Genomic DNA, 16,061 nt, shown 5'->3' with positions numbered 1-16,061 from the left:
AGGTTTTAAAGGTTTAAATTTGGCGTGGCCCCCTGGTGTCAGGACGCAGTGGGCGGGGCACAAGTGGCCTGGGACCCCCCAAGCCGAGATGGTTTTATGTTCATGTGAAATCGGCATTAGGAGAGGGAGCGCCGCATGAGACGTGGATAAAGTAACAACTTGTGGTGCGCCCAATGCAGCGGCGACACCGCAGGAACTGGAATTGCTTGTCCCATCTTTGGTAAAATAAAACTAACATCGGAGGGTGACAAGATGGAAACATCACAGCCAGTTATGACTTAAACTGGTCGATGACGTCCTTCCAATGATTGCTGAATTTGTACCCATCCTCTCGGTTGAAATTGTGTTTGTATATATGGATGGCTTCATGAACGAATCTTTATTGATAGCCAGTGGGCTTGTAAAGTACCTTTGTCTTAGACTAAGCTGTGTCTGCGGCAATAGTTACATTGGGGAAACTAAGCGACATGTCTCGGACCGTGTTTGTGAGCATGAGGCAGATTAGAAACACGGGAGGACCAACACCTCAGCCGTGGCTGACCATTGTTTTAATGCGGTTGGCTCACACGAAATGTATTTGTCTAAGACAAAGGTATGTGCTATGAAAAGGGGCCATTGCCTGAAACGTCGATTACGATATCGTTTTCATTTTAAGGCGGTGATTTATTTTTACATTAAAAAACCGCGCTTAACGCTGTTATGTTTCTGATTTGGAATTATTGTGGTATGACGCGGAGGTCTCCAGGTGAGGGCGCTGTTTTCAAAGTTTCTGTGCGGTGTTCAAAGACTGAATTTAATTATTAAATATGGGGACCGAAGGCATTTTTGCACGAATGCTTAGCTGGGTTTTATAAATTCATATTGACGTGGCCCAAATACTGGCAAAGACAGCTAAATAATGACTGGGACACGTGGTTTATCACAGTCAAACCAGCCCTTGTGTTCGCGGGCTAGTTTCCATTAACATGCATTCATCAATCCACTGTTCAATGAAGGCCTTTCTATGTTGTGGTCATTGAAGATGTTTGACCATACTACACCATGCTGGTCAGTGTGCGCCAGTGAAGTTGGGGGTGGGGGGGAGGTAAGATATCACTCGTCACTCATGTTAACTGTGTCCAGCAATCAAACTAACGTTGCTGGGTTCAGCGCGGGGTGTGCTAACCACTACCCCACTACTCCACCTCCCAGGTGTCATTATCGTAACGTGTTTATCAATTTGCTTGACGATCGTCCCATTAGGGCTAACTGCGGTAGACGGCATACACAAACAAACTGGAAAGCCGGTCGGTCAATGAAATTTACATATTATTGTAAAGGATATATGATTGTACATAAAATCATATGAAACTATACCAATCGGAGCATTGGTTATGTTAATCTGTATGGTAAATTTTATAGTCATTGGTTTAGGAGTTTTTCAGTTGAATAAAAGTGAAGTGTTCTGGACAGACATAGCGATACAAAGCCTTATCAGTTCCGTTAGAAAGAAACAACACCATACCTGTTTAGCCACCTCTATCAATGTTCCAATCCTTTGTGGAGCCAAATCAGATTGCTAGCAATAAGAAAATAATGTCATGTTGAACAATTTGAATCACTTGTAAAGGATGACAGTTGTAGTAATATTTTTTTGAAATCTATTAATTAACTGTGATCATACTATATATGTATTTCCATTCCATAATACACTCTAAGAAGTATATTTTCAATACTTCACTGTGCCATAAGGGTTGTTTGACCATACTTCCTCATGATGGTCATTGTGCGGGTAGATGAAGCTGGGGTTGAAGAGGGACCACTTTGAGAGGTCCACGTGGTGCCACTGATGTTCGCTGTGGTCGGGAATCGAACTCAGGTGACCGGGTTCACAGTGCAATGCGTTATCCCTTGTGTCACTGCTCCAGCTGCACTGTGATTACAGTATATCTACACTACAGGATATAAAGTTAATGTACTGTGTATAGTGAGTGCTTTATTCACACACAAGATGATCGTCGTTAACAATGAATTTATGTTTTCTTGGTTGGTGGACATGTTTAATCACTTCACAACCACTGCAGAACACAACTCAACAATTAAAGTGCAACATTTGCAGCGAATGTAATTTATGGACTTTGTGGGTATCTTAGAGAAAGCTCCAATAAAAGTCGTTAATGTTTGACAGCAGAGGCAGCAATGTGATGAGTGATCAGCCCATCAGCATTAAAACGACTTTGCCATCTGTGGCGCAATGAGAAGATTCCATTCCTGGGAGGATTGCGGTGAGCTAACAGTCAACTAGGGATCATGGGATGCAAGGCAATGGGCAGCAATCTGCTAATCCACCACAATTCCATTGATAATGCCTGGGTTGTCCAGAGATTTCTTGCGAAAAAGTTGTATCGTGTTTGATTGTGTGTAATTAAGTTTGTACGTAGCCAACTGTGCTTATATTTGCGATTAATTTTGTTCAAATGTGTACATATCTACAATGAACAACACTAATTCAAAAGTAGTGAATGCAGTTGCAATTTGTACATAACATTTAGTTTGTTTAGAACAAAAACTAATTAGGCTTTCAATAGAATAGAATTATCACCATATGCAGTCAGCCATTGCTTTGAGAGTACTATTGTGTGATCATGATATAATGAGTAGGCTATGGTGGATTCCATATTAATGCTTGATTTCCCAATTTCTTGACATTGTATTTTCATACGTGATTATTTTTTTTGCTTGCGATGGTTCTGCTGTTTCTGTCCCATGTTTCGCCACACCAATGCTTCCCTGACTTCCATCTTGACCTCATTTCATGTGGCTGCGGACGAAGCATACCAAAGCTTGGGCGCCTGGTTCCCAGTCACGCTCGCTGCTTTGATACCATCAGCAGACCCGTGCACGTCGCAGTCACGTGACTGCCAGAGCTTGAATGCCCGTTGAAAAGTAAGAACAGCACCAAATGGCCGAGGAGACTATTGCCACTTCTCTAAGCCTGCGGGGATTGGAGGGGAACAATTCAAACCCGCTGAGCTGCTTAAAGAGCCAGATCTGAGAGCTTAGTTTTGTTATAGTCGCTATCCTTGTGTGGCCCCGGATACGCATATTGCAAAATGAATCGCATTGAATAAGTCCCTGTGCACGGTACTTTTCAATGCTATGTTTATAATTTTATGAATGCTAATATGAAAATGTGTCGGCTGTGTAATGGCTTTCCAGCAAGCATTACGGGCTTACGGACTTGAGCTGCTAATGCGCCATGTCGTGACCCATCGTCGTCGGGTCTCATATTTGAGCCCCAGGGCCGACGGGCAAAAATGAATCCTGGCTGAGAACCCATTTTGGAAGCATTGTCAGGCGCAATAAAAACCATAATTGTTTCTGCTAAGTTGTTCGTGGCATTACAATTGTTTTCAATATTATTAATCATAACAATGTAAATGGAGTTTCATACTGTATTGAAACATGCTGACCCCTTTATGCCTTTATGGGCATCAACTTAGGAACGATGTTTTTTTCCAAGCCAGTAGATTTTGATTTACAAGCTGAGGGTTGATGTACTCCTATTAGTTAAGTTCGACCTGCCAGCGGACACAACACGTCCTTCCTCAGCATCTCTCAAGCAGCTTGCACAACAAATACCTCGCCATCACCACACTGCTACGCTTTTACAACACACAGCTCATGACCGAGCCCACCACCACCACCACCACACTGCCCGACTTCCGTCTTCCACGGAAACAACGGGCAGCACTGAACTGGATCTGCATAAAGCTCGGAAGATACGGAACCTTAATGCACAAGTGGAGAATCAAAAACTCTCTCTTTCTCTATGCTACAAACACCAAACCATGGACCATAAAACTTCACATTTCCCCAAATACAAATCCGAAGTTGGTGGGTGGATGTATCTATAATTCAGCACCACTCATACAGAGTGATTGAATGATTACATCACATTAAACTGGATATCTCTTCATTGGCCATGCAAACTAATCATAATCTCTCAGCATTCGGCAGAATTGCGTGTATTTGTTGATGCATATCCTGTGGCACCGGATAAGTGCAAATTATTATCATTGTCATAACCTTGATTTCACAAGTATGTAATGTCCAGCTCAGGCAACTTTCTGTCCAGAACATATTTCGTGCGCCCTGGATAGCCTGCAACGAGCGTGGCAGATGTAGAGCACTTGCGTGACTCGACTGCGTCCGTGCTGTGTGCGTAGAGTGCACCCTGCAGCTGACAGCTCAACGTAAACGGATGCAAGAAGTCACGATTCCCATTATTCCGTGCTCGTAGCACACTTGTAACGATGAAATAATTTAAACAAATATTTAAAAATACACAACTCAAATAAAAAATGCAAGTAAGATACCTCTGAACACATCGCAACGATACAGATTCCATACATCAATAATGCTTTGTGTACAGCTTTAGCATTTGACAGTGGACCTGTATTATGTTATCATGCAAGTATTTATTGTACGTGTTTTTTTTTCTGCCGACTATGCTGCCTGTGGGTTGAGTGTTGTCAAGTCTCAACATAGATCTCAACAGCTGACGTGTAAATGGGCCATATCGTTGAGTTAGTTGCACGCCCAAAAATGTCTCCGGCCGATTCCATAAGAACCAAGTATATACTTAGAACTTTGCACATGATAGCCAAGCAGATGGTGAGACAATATGCAAATTTATATCCAATTTTCTTTTTCTATCCACGTTAATTAAATTGCATCAGATTGAATAGTACCCAGTTATCCACAGCATCTGGTGAGTGCTGTTAGTGGGGTAGATGATAATAGACGCATGGAGCTGCATCAGATGAAATCCTCCCCTCTCAATTGAAAGCCGAGGGTATGAGATGAACTACCACATCGCACAATTGTTTGCGACCGCCTCTGCTCTTGGAGCCATATCACCACCCCTTGAAAGCAGTACGAGCAGTTCCCCCATTTATTAAATAGATCGTAGTACTCGGGGAGCAATTCACTTTATAAATTGCCCTCTTGCCTCCAGAACAACCACTTTCTGTCTCGCTTCATTGGATATAATGCTTTGGTCAGCCCTACCTAATATGGCACGGTCGTATCCTCTTGGGCCAACGATCGCAGGCGCGTGCGTGTGTGCGGTGCGTTTGTGCCTGTGTACCTAGAATGACAAATTAAATTATTATCTGTTTAGATTGTCAGCTTAGTGTGAGGTTAGGGGGGTTGGGTCATTATTTTTTTCTAACGAAGCCCTTGATCCCAAACAAAACGTGCGCACGTCAGCTGCAGTAACAATGTGCCCAGTCTTCTCCTTGCAAGGTGAACTTGACGAATGGCATATCAAGGTTGAAAGGACTTAGTGAAAACATACTCCAAGAAAACGTTGGTGGTGGCGTTCTTGAAAAAATATAAATGTTTAAATAGTCTTGTGTAGAATGCAGTGCGCAGCCTGCATAATGCAAATATAAAGTCTTTCATGCAAGGTGTAATTTGTTTTAGAAACTTGGGTGAATTTCACTTGTAGTTTATTTTGAAAGCAGTTAAACAGCCAGACTTCAGTCCCTTACCCACTGCAGCTGCTGACAGCCTTTACACACAGCGCTCTCTGATATTGCTCGCATAATCAAACTATTTGCAAAGTGAGCAGCGAGCAGACTGCGTGCCGTGGAATTTCCCAAATGTAGAGCAAATTAAGAGTGGATACTGGGTTTAAGAATTCTACGAAGCGTAAAAAATGTATGCGTGGCAGCGGCTGTATTTTTATGAGTGTACTTGGTTATTTTTGATCATATAAACAAGTGAGTGCATATAATAGTACAGTAGTAACGTTGTGGCTGCCAACGCAATGCACTTAACAGAAATGGGACTCCAAGCCGAGTAAGACCGATGCGTGATTTTGCAAATAATACATAAATGCTTGGCCTGAGGCAGCCCAAAGGCCATGTAATTATCAGCTGCGGCTGCCGACGGCGAAGGCTTCTTGTCAGTACCGTCAACTGCAAGTACAGTTCACATTCTGGGATTGTTTTTCATTCAATTACTTAATGCATTTCCAAGGTCACCTGCAGAGTTGAGATGATGCTCGGTGTGCTTGTGGCACAAGCACACGCCACAGCAGCCTCCACGTACCACATGCACTCAAGTTTATTGTTTTCTTAACTCTCAGCTACATCTTGTGAGTGCCACAATACGACGCTGTTCAAACCTTCCCAATGCCATGAAAGGTAATCCATTGAGGTCAGTAGAGAACACATGAACTGCTGGATGCAACGATTTATCCAGTACGTTTAATTGGTCAATATTGGTGCATGAGGTCGCGATACACGTATCGAATTGCCTCGGGAACATGCTTTTGTATATGTATATGTTGTTGTGGGTTCACGTCACCCAGAGCAACCCCGAATCACAACAAATCCTAGAATCGCAGCGTAGGTGGTGTTAATGGTTCTACCCCTCCTGGATTGCAAGCTGATGGACGTCATCCCAAGCAAAAAAGCAGCCAGAAGTTGACTGAAAACGGAGAGAGGAGGGGGAAGGGTGTAAGGACTTGCAGTCTCAGAAACTCTGTGCTGGAGTGTATGTTCTCAATCTAGTATCACTTTGGGAATAGTGACATAAAAAATAGTTTTCAAACACGAGTTGGTCTACGTTGCTTTTAGAGATATAAAAAAAATTCCACCGTACGAAACGGCCTCTTTCCAGAAAAAATCCCAACCAAAACTTTTCATTTAAAAGTCCGCAAAGGCAACTCCATCAATGTCAGCAACATTATTTCGTGTATTGAGACATTTAGAAGAAAAACATGGAAAATTAAAAACGAACAAAACCGCCAACTGTATCACGTGCTGATACCAAATCTCGTCAGCGACGATGTTGTGAAATGTATCCACGATGCACAGGATGCCAGGGGCATTTTGAGCCAAGGGCCACTGACAAAAATGCAATGGAATCCAGAGTCCGGCAGCAGTGGCAGTCGGAACAAAGCAATACAAGAACGCAAGGCGTGCGTGCGAGCATGCTCAGCCACGGCGATGAATAACCTTGCCCTGTCTGGGCACAGAGAGTCCCGTCTTTGTGGTTTATTTCACATGATCTGTGTAGGCTGACGTGTCCACTGACAGCTCACATGATGGAGGTCTACGCTGCAGATCCCAGTTACAGCCTTAGAACGCGAGCCCTGTGGGGACCGGGTGAAAGGAGGGTGCGCTGCCCAAAACGAGATGCCCGCCTCATGCTTGGGCAGTTATTTTGGGCCTGAAGATGAGATTTGGACAAGGAAATCGAAGTCGCCACATACACGGCTCAAGATGGGAGCTCTGATCGGTAAACAAAAAGGCCACAAGGTCAATGCGGACTCCAGAGCAGCGTATTTTTCCTCCCTCCTGTGGCACAGGAAGCAGGTTTATGTGAGGAGGTCGGATATTAAAACGGAGTGATGAATGCAGTTTTGAAGAAACGGTCAAAAAATATTCAAGGAGATGCGGCCGCGAGAAGCACGGAAGATTTATGTGGCTCACTCCTTGAGAGGTAAAGAGCGTTAAGCCGTTGAGAGATGTCCGTGTGTGGGCCATGAAAGGCCCCTCTCCAGGGTGTTGTGGAGACCCTGATGGGCCGTGCGCGCTAATGGCCTTGCTCTGCGCTCATTGTCTAGCAGCTGCCACGTGCATTCTTTCTCTTCGGGGCAGCAACAGATATGAACGTGCGACGAGCTCGTTATGCTCTCCGCTCGCATGACACCATAACCGACCATGGCTGGTTGCACTGTACAAATTGTAACTCTCTTCATTATTAGAGAGTTGAGAAAATATAATTCAATGGAAAAACCTAAGAAGATGGAGCCAGCTGTTAAATCATGGCCAAGCCATTCTGGGTGTTTTTTTATATGACGTTAAACACAGGGTAACTCCTCCATTGTTTATGGATAACAGGATCCACAATGTAGGTCGCCCACATCACCGTGGATACGAGTCAAAGGAATTATCCTGTAGAGTGTAAAACACACTTCAATGTTGTCAATGTGAAATTGTACATTTACATTTGAGCAAAGCGAAACATTAGAGACGTGGCCTCGGAGAAGTGGCGAAGCAAAATGTGAGAATGTCTGTTCTACTGAATAGGCATGTTGCTAAGTATACAGAGGGAAAGAATAAGGTAACGTTTCAGTCAACTGGCCACCTTCAGGAAAATTGCGTTGACTGTATCGTACCTCTGTATATGCTGCATTTGTATCTTCCTTTAACACAGAATAAACACACGCTGCCATTAATGACTGTGCTGTAATGAGCTACATCCTCCAGTTGGCGACAAATCTATGAATGGAACAAACAAACATACAAAAATTCCAAAGTGAAAATTACATTTATATGAGAAGTCAGGGTGGCATTAACTCTGTGGGTGGTAAATAATCACGACCAATTTGCTGTAATGACGCTTAAGAAGTTGGCGTCACTGGCTGGGACTCTGCCACGGGAGCTGCTTCACCATTGTCCACATTTACTCGGGCATTTGCGTCGACTTTGTACATTATATATATTGTATTCTTTGGAAATTCGTTATATTGTGAACACAAGGTTTGAGCGAACGATTATATTGTTAAAGCGCTTTAAAATGCATTAATGGACATGTCAGTGCAGCCGTCTGATGCCACAAACAAATGGTGCGTAATGTCTTGTTCCCCAGCATCCTCTTCTGCATTTGGCTGCTTTCATTTCCCCCCGTCTCGGGTGCACAACGATTCTTGGTCTTTCGCTTCCGTGCAATGTGCTTGCATTCTAGCGTCAGGCCTCGAAGGACCACTGGCTTGCGTGAAGGAAGCAACGATAACCAAAATACAAAATAAAACATCTAATTCCCATAAACTGAGCCATGTGAGTAGCGTATTGGCCTTGTGGCCTCGTGACACTTGCTCACCCACACACAGAGCCCCCCCCCCCCACCGACACGTCGTCACAACGCTGCGCGTCGCATTGACACTGCAGCTCGCTCGGATCTGAACAAGATGTCAGATTCGTACTGACGATCATCTGGTAGGGTCAGCCCGGCAACAGTCCCCAGGTAGGAGCTGTTGCGATGGGTTTGCAGCGGCCTGGGCAGTGTTACCCATAATTGCTACAAGTCATATTGCTTTCTGCTACGGGTTACATTGTGCGATGAAAATGAGTTTAACAGTGAATCCGAACAGCTTTTAAATGTATTGGAAGTCAAACCCATAAGGCTTCACGGTGTTTGGTCAATACATACATGCACATGATGCAATAAAAACATACTTTCCTTTCGTGCTGGAAGCTGACAGTGATGCCAAGCTCTTGTGCAGGTTCTCCCTGGAGTGTAGCACTTGTAATAAACAGCCCCCTAATTTTAAAACGTTATATATGCATTAGCTTCCTAAACTGTAACACAGGGCCATTTAATCAGAGTCATGAATCAACCGTTGAAAAAAACTCTCCTCAAATCGAAATCTAAAAAATTCTGTCACGTGATATTCAGCCCTTTGTCAATCCACTGTTGGATGATGGCATCCTCCTGCTTTTGGTCCATGAGGGGTGTTTGTCCGTACTTCACTACGTTGGGCAGTGCAGGTCAGAGAAAAGTGGGCGCCCAGGACCGGTTCAGATGTCACCATTCTTGTTCATCATGGCCACGAATCGAACTGACGTCGCCAGGTTCATAGCACCGAGCACACAAACTATTGTGCCTCTGCTCCACCCCTCGAACCCAAAAAGTATGCAGAATCCTTCCTGGAACTTGGGTTGCACTTTGGCTATGATAAAGCCCATTGCATAAATCTCACCCACGATGTATCAATATTTCATGTAGCAACGTTCCCACACGGTAGTTCAATGCCACGCTTGGCTGCATCGTACATAGCAAAGTTCGTGATGCCTTCTAACAAAGTGCATTGCTTCTGATATAACTCCTCTGCTGAGCTGATCTTTGCGAGCAATCCCTAAACAGGATTGAGGTAAACTACGTACGTTTTTGCAGTTACTCTCTGGGTTGGACCATACGCTGTCCAACATGATGTCTAATATTTCGCTGGGAACAATTCGCTACTTCCGATTAGCACGGTTGGCTACATACGGTGCGAAATAAGTGCAACATACATACACACACACGTATTAAGGGGCCGTCCATAAATGGCGTCACGCACACTAGGGGGGGGGTCAGACATTTGCGAGGATGTGTGACGAGGGGGGGTCAAAAATCGTCAAAAATCGCGTGACGTCATTTATGGACGGCCCCTAAGTCGGAAGAAGAAGCTCCCAGAACATGGGGCGACAAGTGAGGCATGGTACCGAACAACATACAGGGACAACCCAAAACACATCAAAGCTGTCGGGTCGTTCTTGCAGCTCGTCGTAACACGGCTCCCAGTTGGGAGTGAGGATCGCGAGTGAAGTCATGGCCCAAAAATACCCCCCCCCCTCTCTGCTGGCCTTTCTGCCGTGCAGCTGTGCAGCTGTGCAGCGCTCGCTTCAGAGGATGCAGAACGTCTCCTTCTCTGCACAGGAAGTCGGTCGGCTGCTGAGTCGACGTGAGCCACGTCCCTTGGGGGTGGGGGCCCCATCGCCCTCCCTGACCCCGGTGGGGCTGACCTCACTCACTCTCCCGTCGCTGGGGAGAGGGCACCACACTCTCCACACTCGCCGCCTACCCCCCCCGCCCCGCGAGCATCTTAGTTCTATACAAACCCTCTGTGTTTGAAAAGTAAACATGGGTTTTCAGAACACTACATTGCCTTCCTGCCTATGTAAGTGCTCTGGGTTTTCAGCTTTTTTCGCGTCCAAATAACTTAATTGAAGATATTTAACAAATGTGCTGTGTTGATTATATTATTATCATTGCTGTACTGAGAGTCGAAGATAATACATATTTATCCCCCCGCAAAATGTCCACTTGATGTCCACTTACTGCAGTCTCAAAATAATCTCGTAAAAGGTTTGTGGGTGGAAGTGTGCCATTAATGTGTGGGAAGATGCAGATATAGTCCCCGATATGTCAGTGCCAGTGAAGTTTGGCATCAGGAAGACGGACCGAAAATAAATTCCTGCAGAGGCAATTTTTGGGCCCCTCCAGTATTAACGTTATTAGCTAAACCTCCTGCTTAGGTCTGTAAAACTAAAATTATTGGAAAAATAAACAAATCTTTAACTGTCGTCTGCAAAACTGTCTATCGAGGAATTTGACCAAATGTGATTTCCGTCCATATGTTTCCTCGTGTGAAGTTTTTGTTACATTATCCAGCGTTCTGTGACGTACTCCTTTTCGACCCCTTTTCGAACCCGTAAAATATAAAAAAACACAACGTGATATTTCCTGGACCATGGCCAGATTTCATATTAAAGTCAATAACAGAGATGAGATGAACCGAATGTTAAACAGTCCCACCGTGCTCCTGGGCTCGCTGAAAAGCTTTCCACCCTTTTGTTGTTTTGTTTTCCCTTTCGTATCCAACATACCCATCGCCAGCATTCTGTACAGCTTCATTGCTATTGTGTTGATGTGTATGGTCAATGTAAGACACGTTTTTAGCGGTATTAATTTATTTTCATAACTTTCATGAGAAGTATCAATGACGCATATACACGTGGAATCTCTCCGCTCGTCCATAATTACAGGCGGAAGGGCACTTGCGTCATTCGACACGTAAAACATAAATCCAATCCTCTCGATTTTTAAATATGCGTCACAGCGTGATGATGCAGGGAAACACTTGGCAATATGCCATTGAATTCCAAAGCTCGAATCTTGGTCGATGTTTCTTTCGGGTGAGATCTTGGCATGACCAAGTTCTGCCCTCGAATTTGTATTTTATTGCCAGCATCGATGCCCCATGGTTAAGAGTAACAGGAGGAGGTCTCGAGTGATGGTAACTGATTTGAAGCTTTCGTGACTGCAAGAATACATACTCTTTAGTTCTTTCGGTAAAGTCACAGTATTTCTACCTACATGACTTTACCGAAAGAAGCAAAGAGTATGTGATGGTGACTGTATCGTCAGTAATCAAGTCATGTGGACATGTACAGAAGTTGTCAATCCACTGCTGGATGAGGGCCTCTGCACGCCGCGCAGCATTACGGGGGTTAATTGACCATAGCTCACCGTGCTCGTCGCTGCCAGTCGGTGAAGGTGGAGAGCGAAGACGCGAGTGTGGACGAACACGGTACTGACCACCAACATGGCACAGTTACACTGCCGCCTGTGGTCATCCGGCTTGCACGGCGATCACTCACTCATACACTGTCCAGGCTCAAGCCTGCTTAAGCTTCCAAGATCTCACGAGATTGGGCGCGTTCCGTGTTATGTCGTCACGAGCCCATTGTCTTGTGAACATGAGCGGCATTGAGACGCGCCACCTGCACCGGAGCCAGGCAAGCAACGATTCGCTCCCCCCCCCCCTCCCAAGTGATGTGATGAATTGTCACAATTAGACAAATGGTTTGGCTATGCTGCCTGTGCTATAAAGAATGGCGATTGACATGAGCATTGCCTATTTTTATTTATATTATTTTGAAGACAGTTTTTTTGACAAATGTGATGAATGTGTTGTCACAATTAGAATCATGCTTTCATTCAAGAATAAATTTGTGTTGCCTTGTTTACCCCCATCTCATTTACATTATTCGTATGTATTGGTTGTAATCTTTCATTCACTCCATGAGTCTAAATGTAAGCTTAGCATATGCTTAACATATCATTTACTTAAATTCTGTACAATTGATTCACATACCTGATTTGTTTTTTGTCAGCATAATCGATTTTAATTGATGAGTGAATACTTTGCTAACGCACCACTTTCCATCATTCACAGTTCTACAGATGTGGTTGACTTATCCATTCACTGGGTGGGGGGGTTACAATGTATGGGTCTCAGTCGCGATGGGGCAGGATACCGAGTCTGGTATAAAGCGTGTGCGTGTGTGCTGTGTCGTACGGAATTTAAGTAAACAAATCCGCCGAGATTTCCCTGAAGACGAGGCAACTATTTTTGCCCAACGGGATTATATGATGTATCGTGCATTTTTGTTTTTTTGCATGGGTCAACTAAATTTCAGAATTTTGGCTTTAGAGAGCACACACACGCACACACACGCACACGCGCGCACACACACGCACACGCGCACACACACACACATACTTGCGTGGCCTGTATATTAAACAGAGGCCCAGACATAATGTTCACATTGTTTGGAATCATCGTGCAGCTCGCCACTTTACATGCAGAGAGGAGCAGAGGAGAGGAACGATTTCCCGACAGCCATTTGAAAGTCCAACCTCATACACTGAGGCATTTGAGTTTTACCCATCCCTGCTTCAGCTGATTTTGGCATCATGGCTCCACATCGCAAGCTATTGCAAAATCGCGAGTCCTTCCTGTGCTGCTTGGATGTCGTTTACATCCAGAGTCTTAGCTCAGTCACACCATTTCAGTCTTTCAGTTGCCTTGGTTAGTGGCCGCGGCAGTGAGCACGGTGGATGTTGGGGGTAGGAGGGACGCGGCGAGGGAGTTAGAGGAAAGAGATCAGGAAAGTTCATCTTTGAATGTAGACGAACAATTGGAGGATGCCAAAAAAGCATTGCGTTTCATATCCATGATTCCCAAGGCACATTCCTCTTCGGTACATATTTTTGTTGATTACATTTAATCGTATAAACATCGCAATTCCAGTACTGTCAATAAGAGACAACAATTGTACATTTACATTCCCTTGTCAATCCACTGCTGGGTGATGGCTTCCCCATCTCTTGCACATCGTGGTCGTTATTTGACCATACTTCACCACGGCCTTATACACAGAACATCAGAAAATGTATTATAAAATAACTGCATGCATTTGGAGTAACATACATATGTTGTCTAATGCTGTGTGTTTTTGGGACAATACACATTGATGTCCAATATTCTTGGTAACTCTTAGAGTTCTTCACCAAAGTGCAGGAAATAGCATGACTTGAGACTGCTTGTTATTTATCCGCTCCGCATGCTGCCCCAGCGAAGTAATGCGTGGGAGAGTAAACACAGCAACGGCACAGTGTGACCCTCCATAGACAACATATGGCAGCAATTTGCAAGATGTTTGTAAGTGTGCTTACAAAATAATACGAACCCTTCGTCAATCCACTGCTGAATTAAACACCTCCCCACAGTGTGTCAGTCATCGGGGTTGTTTGACTATACTTCACCGCGCTGGTCATTTTGGGTTGGTGAAGTGGGGGGAGGATAAGGGACATCCAGAACTCAGACCACCAGATTTGTCGCAGTGCGGTGCACGAACCACTGCACCACCGCTCACACTCGTCTTTCTTTGTTTACAAATCTGCTCTTCATAAAGCAGGGAATAAAATGACACATGTCTAAAGGGGTTATTATATTCGTCTAATTTTGAAGAACAACACAGTAATCAAATTAAAATAAACACTCGTCTCCTTCATGAAAATAATAATTTGTGGCAATTGCTGTGGGCTTAATCTTGACATGTGTGATGGTGACTTGACCCTGTCATTGCAGGTAAAGCCTCTTCCAGGAAAGCCTTACATTTGTAGATAGAGGACTGCGCTTCCTGACTCCTGTAAATTGTTGCCACACTGCAAGAACAATGAGGCCGGCCAGTGCAGCTCAAACCCAAGCTCCGCATAATTCGACCTTTCGCATTTCATAAATAGGAAACTTTTCATCATGACCCAGTGGCCCACTTAAATATGTGTGCCAATTTAATGCTCTCTCTCACGCGTTAATTCATTAAAAAAAGCTACAAAAACACAACAAAATACGTTGGTATGATAATGAATTTGGGAGTCAAAGAAAAACCTTCCAAATATGTTCAAGCGTCATCATATAAGCTCACAGCAGTCACACACAGGACATGTTTAACAGCTGCCCACCACACTGAACATCACGATTTTGAGGGTTAGAACTCTCCGGTGTTTGACCCTGACCCAGGAAACAGTGATCAGTACTAAATCGCTGCGGAGCAGAGCACAGAAAATGTGGTCACCTCCTCCTTCATCGATGGAAAATGAATAACAGTCGACAATGTTCCTGCTGCGGTCACCAGAGGCAGACGATGGCGTCAGCTGATGTCACGCTGCCGCCTGGGCCGCCCACTGGCGATCCGCGGGCCAATCTCACCGACATTCATCAAGCCTCCTGAGAGGCCACTGAATGGCTTAATATTCGCGATATTAAAACGTATACAATGTTGCAAATATCACCGTGCCATTTGAAAGAAGAACAGTTTGAGGGTTAAACGGGAGGATTAATGTGAGGGAGTTTCCTACGGGTATCGGGCAATTAGGTAAGGGGTGACATGTTTTATATATATAATAATAAACGAAGTGTGCACTTGTTAGAGGTGCTGAGCCAGATTATTTTAAAGGGCAGTAATGTTAATTACTGTCAATACATATAAAGCATGTTGACAAAATACACATTTTGTTAAAAATGCAATTGATTGCAAGTAGCATCTGTTGCTTATTATTTCATGCAATGCAAGCTTTCCTTATTACCAAATCACCCGGAATGCAACCCATCGCATAAGATCTCAGGAGCCAATCAGGCTTTAGCCTGGCGCGTGCTTAGACGAGTCACCACGTTATGTCACATATTTTCGAACGGCTGTGATGGTAGTGGAGGGCAGTGCAGCAACATCATCCACTGCCGCAGCACACTTGCTGCCTGCCTTCAGAACCCCTCACCGCCCACTGTGGTCGAGAAGAGTCAATTAGCCTCACCACGGCCGACATAGCGTGGTGAGGCCCTCATCCAGTGGGAGTACAAATGCAACGCTTTGGAGTCACCGGTCACACAGAGTGTGGAATTAGCTGTGATCACCGAGTGTTATTATTTCACATCGCATGCCTTCTCATTGTTTAATTCGTGGCTTGCTAACAAGTTGGCTAAAACACGCATTCATGAACGTCTCCCATCAGGACGGAATCAGCATTTGCTCCACTTACGAGTTGTACCCCCGCGGGAGTGATCTGACCACGATGAGGTTGAAATGTTCCCCATGCCACACGCAATACATGGAAATAAGCAATTAGAGAGTGGCCTGCGTCCTCGGGGTGAGATCTCAGATGGCTTCTAAAGG

Source organism: Lampetra planeri, chromosome 26 (assembly GCF_965212315.1).
Source record: "Lampetra planeri chromosome 26, kcLamPlan1.2.h2, whole genome shotgun sequence".
Lineage (NCBI taxonomy): Eukaryota > Metazoa > Chordata > Hyperoartia > Petromyzontiformes > Petromyzontidae > Lampetra > Lampetra planeri.
The sequence above is the reverse complement of the archived record's forward strand: the minus strand, read 5'-3'. Positions refer to the sequence as shown.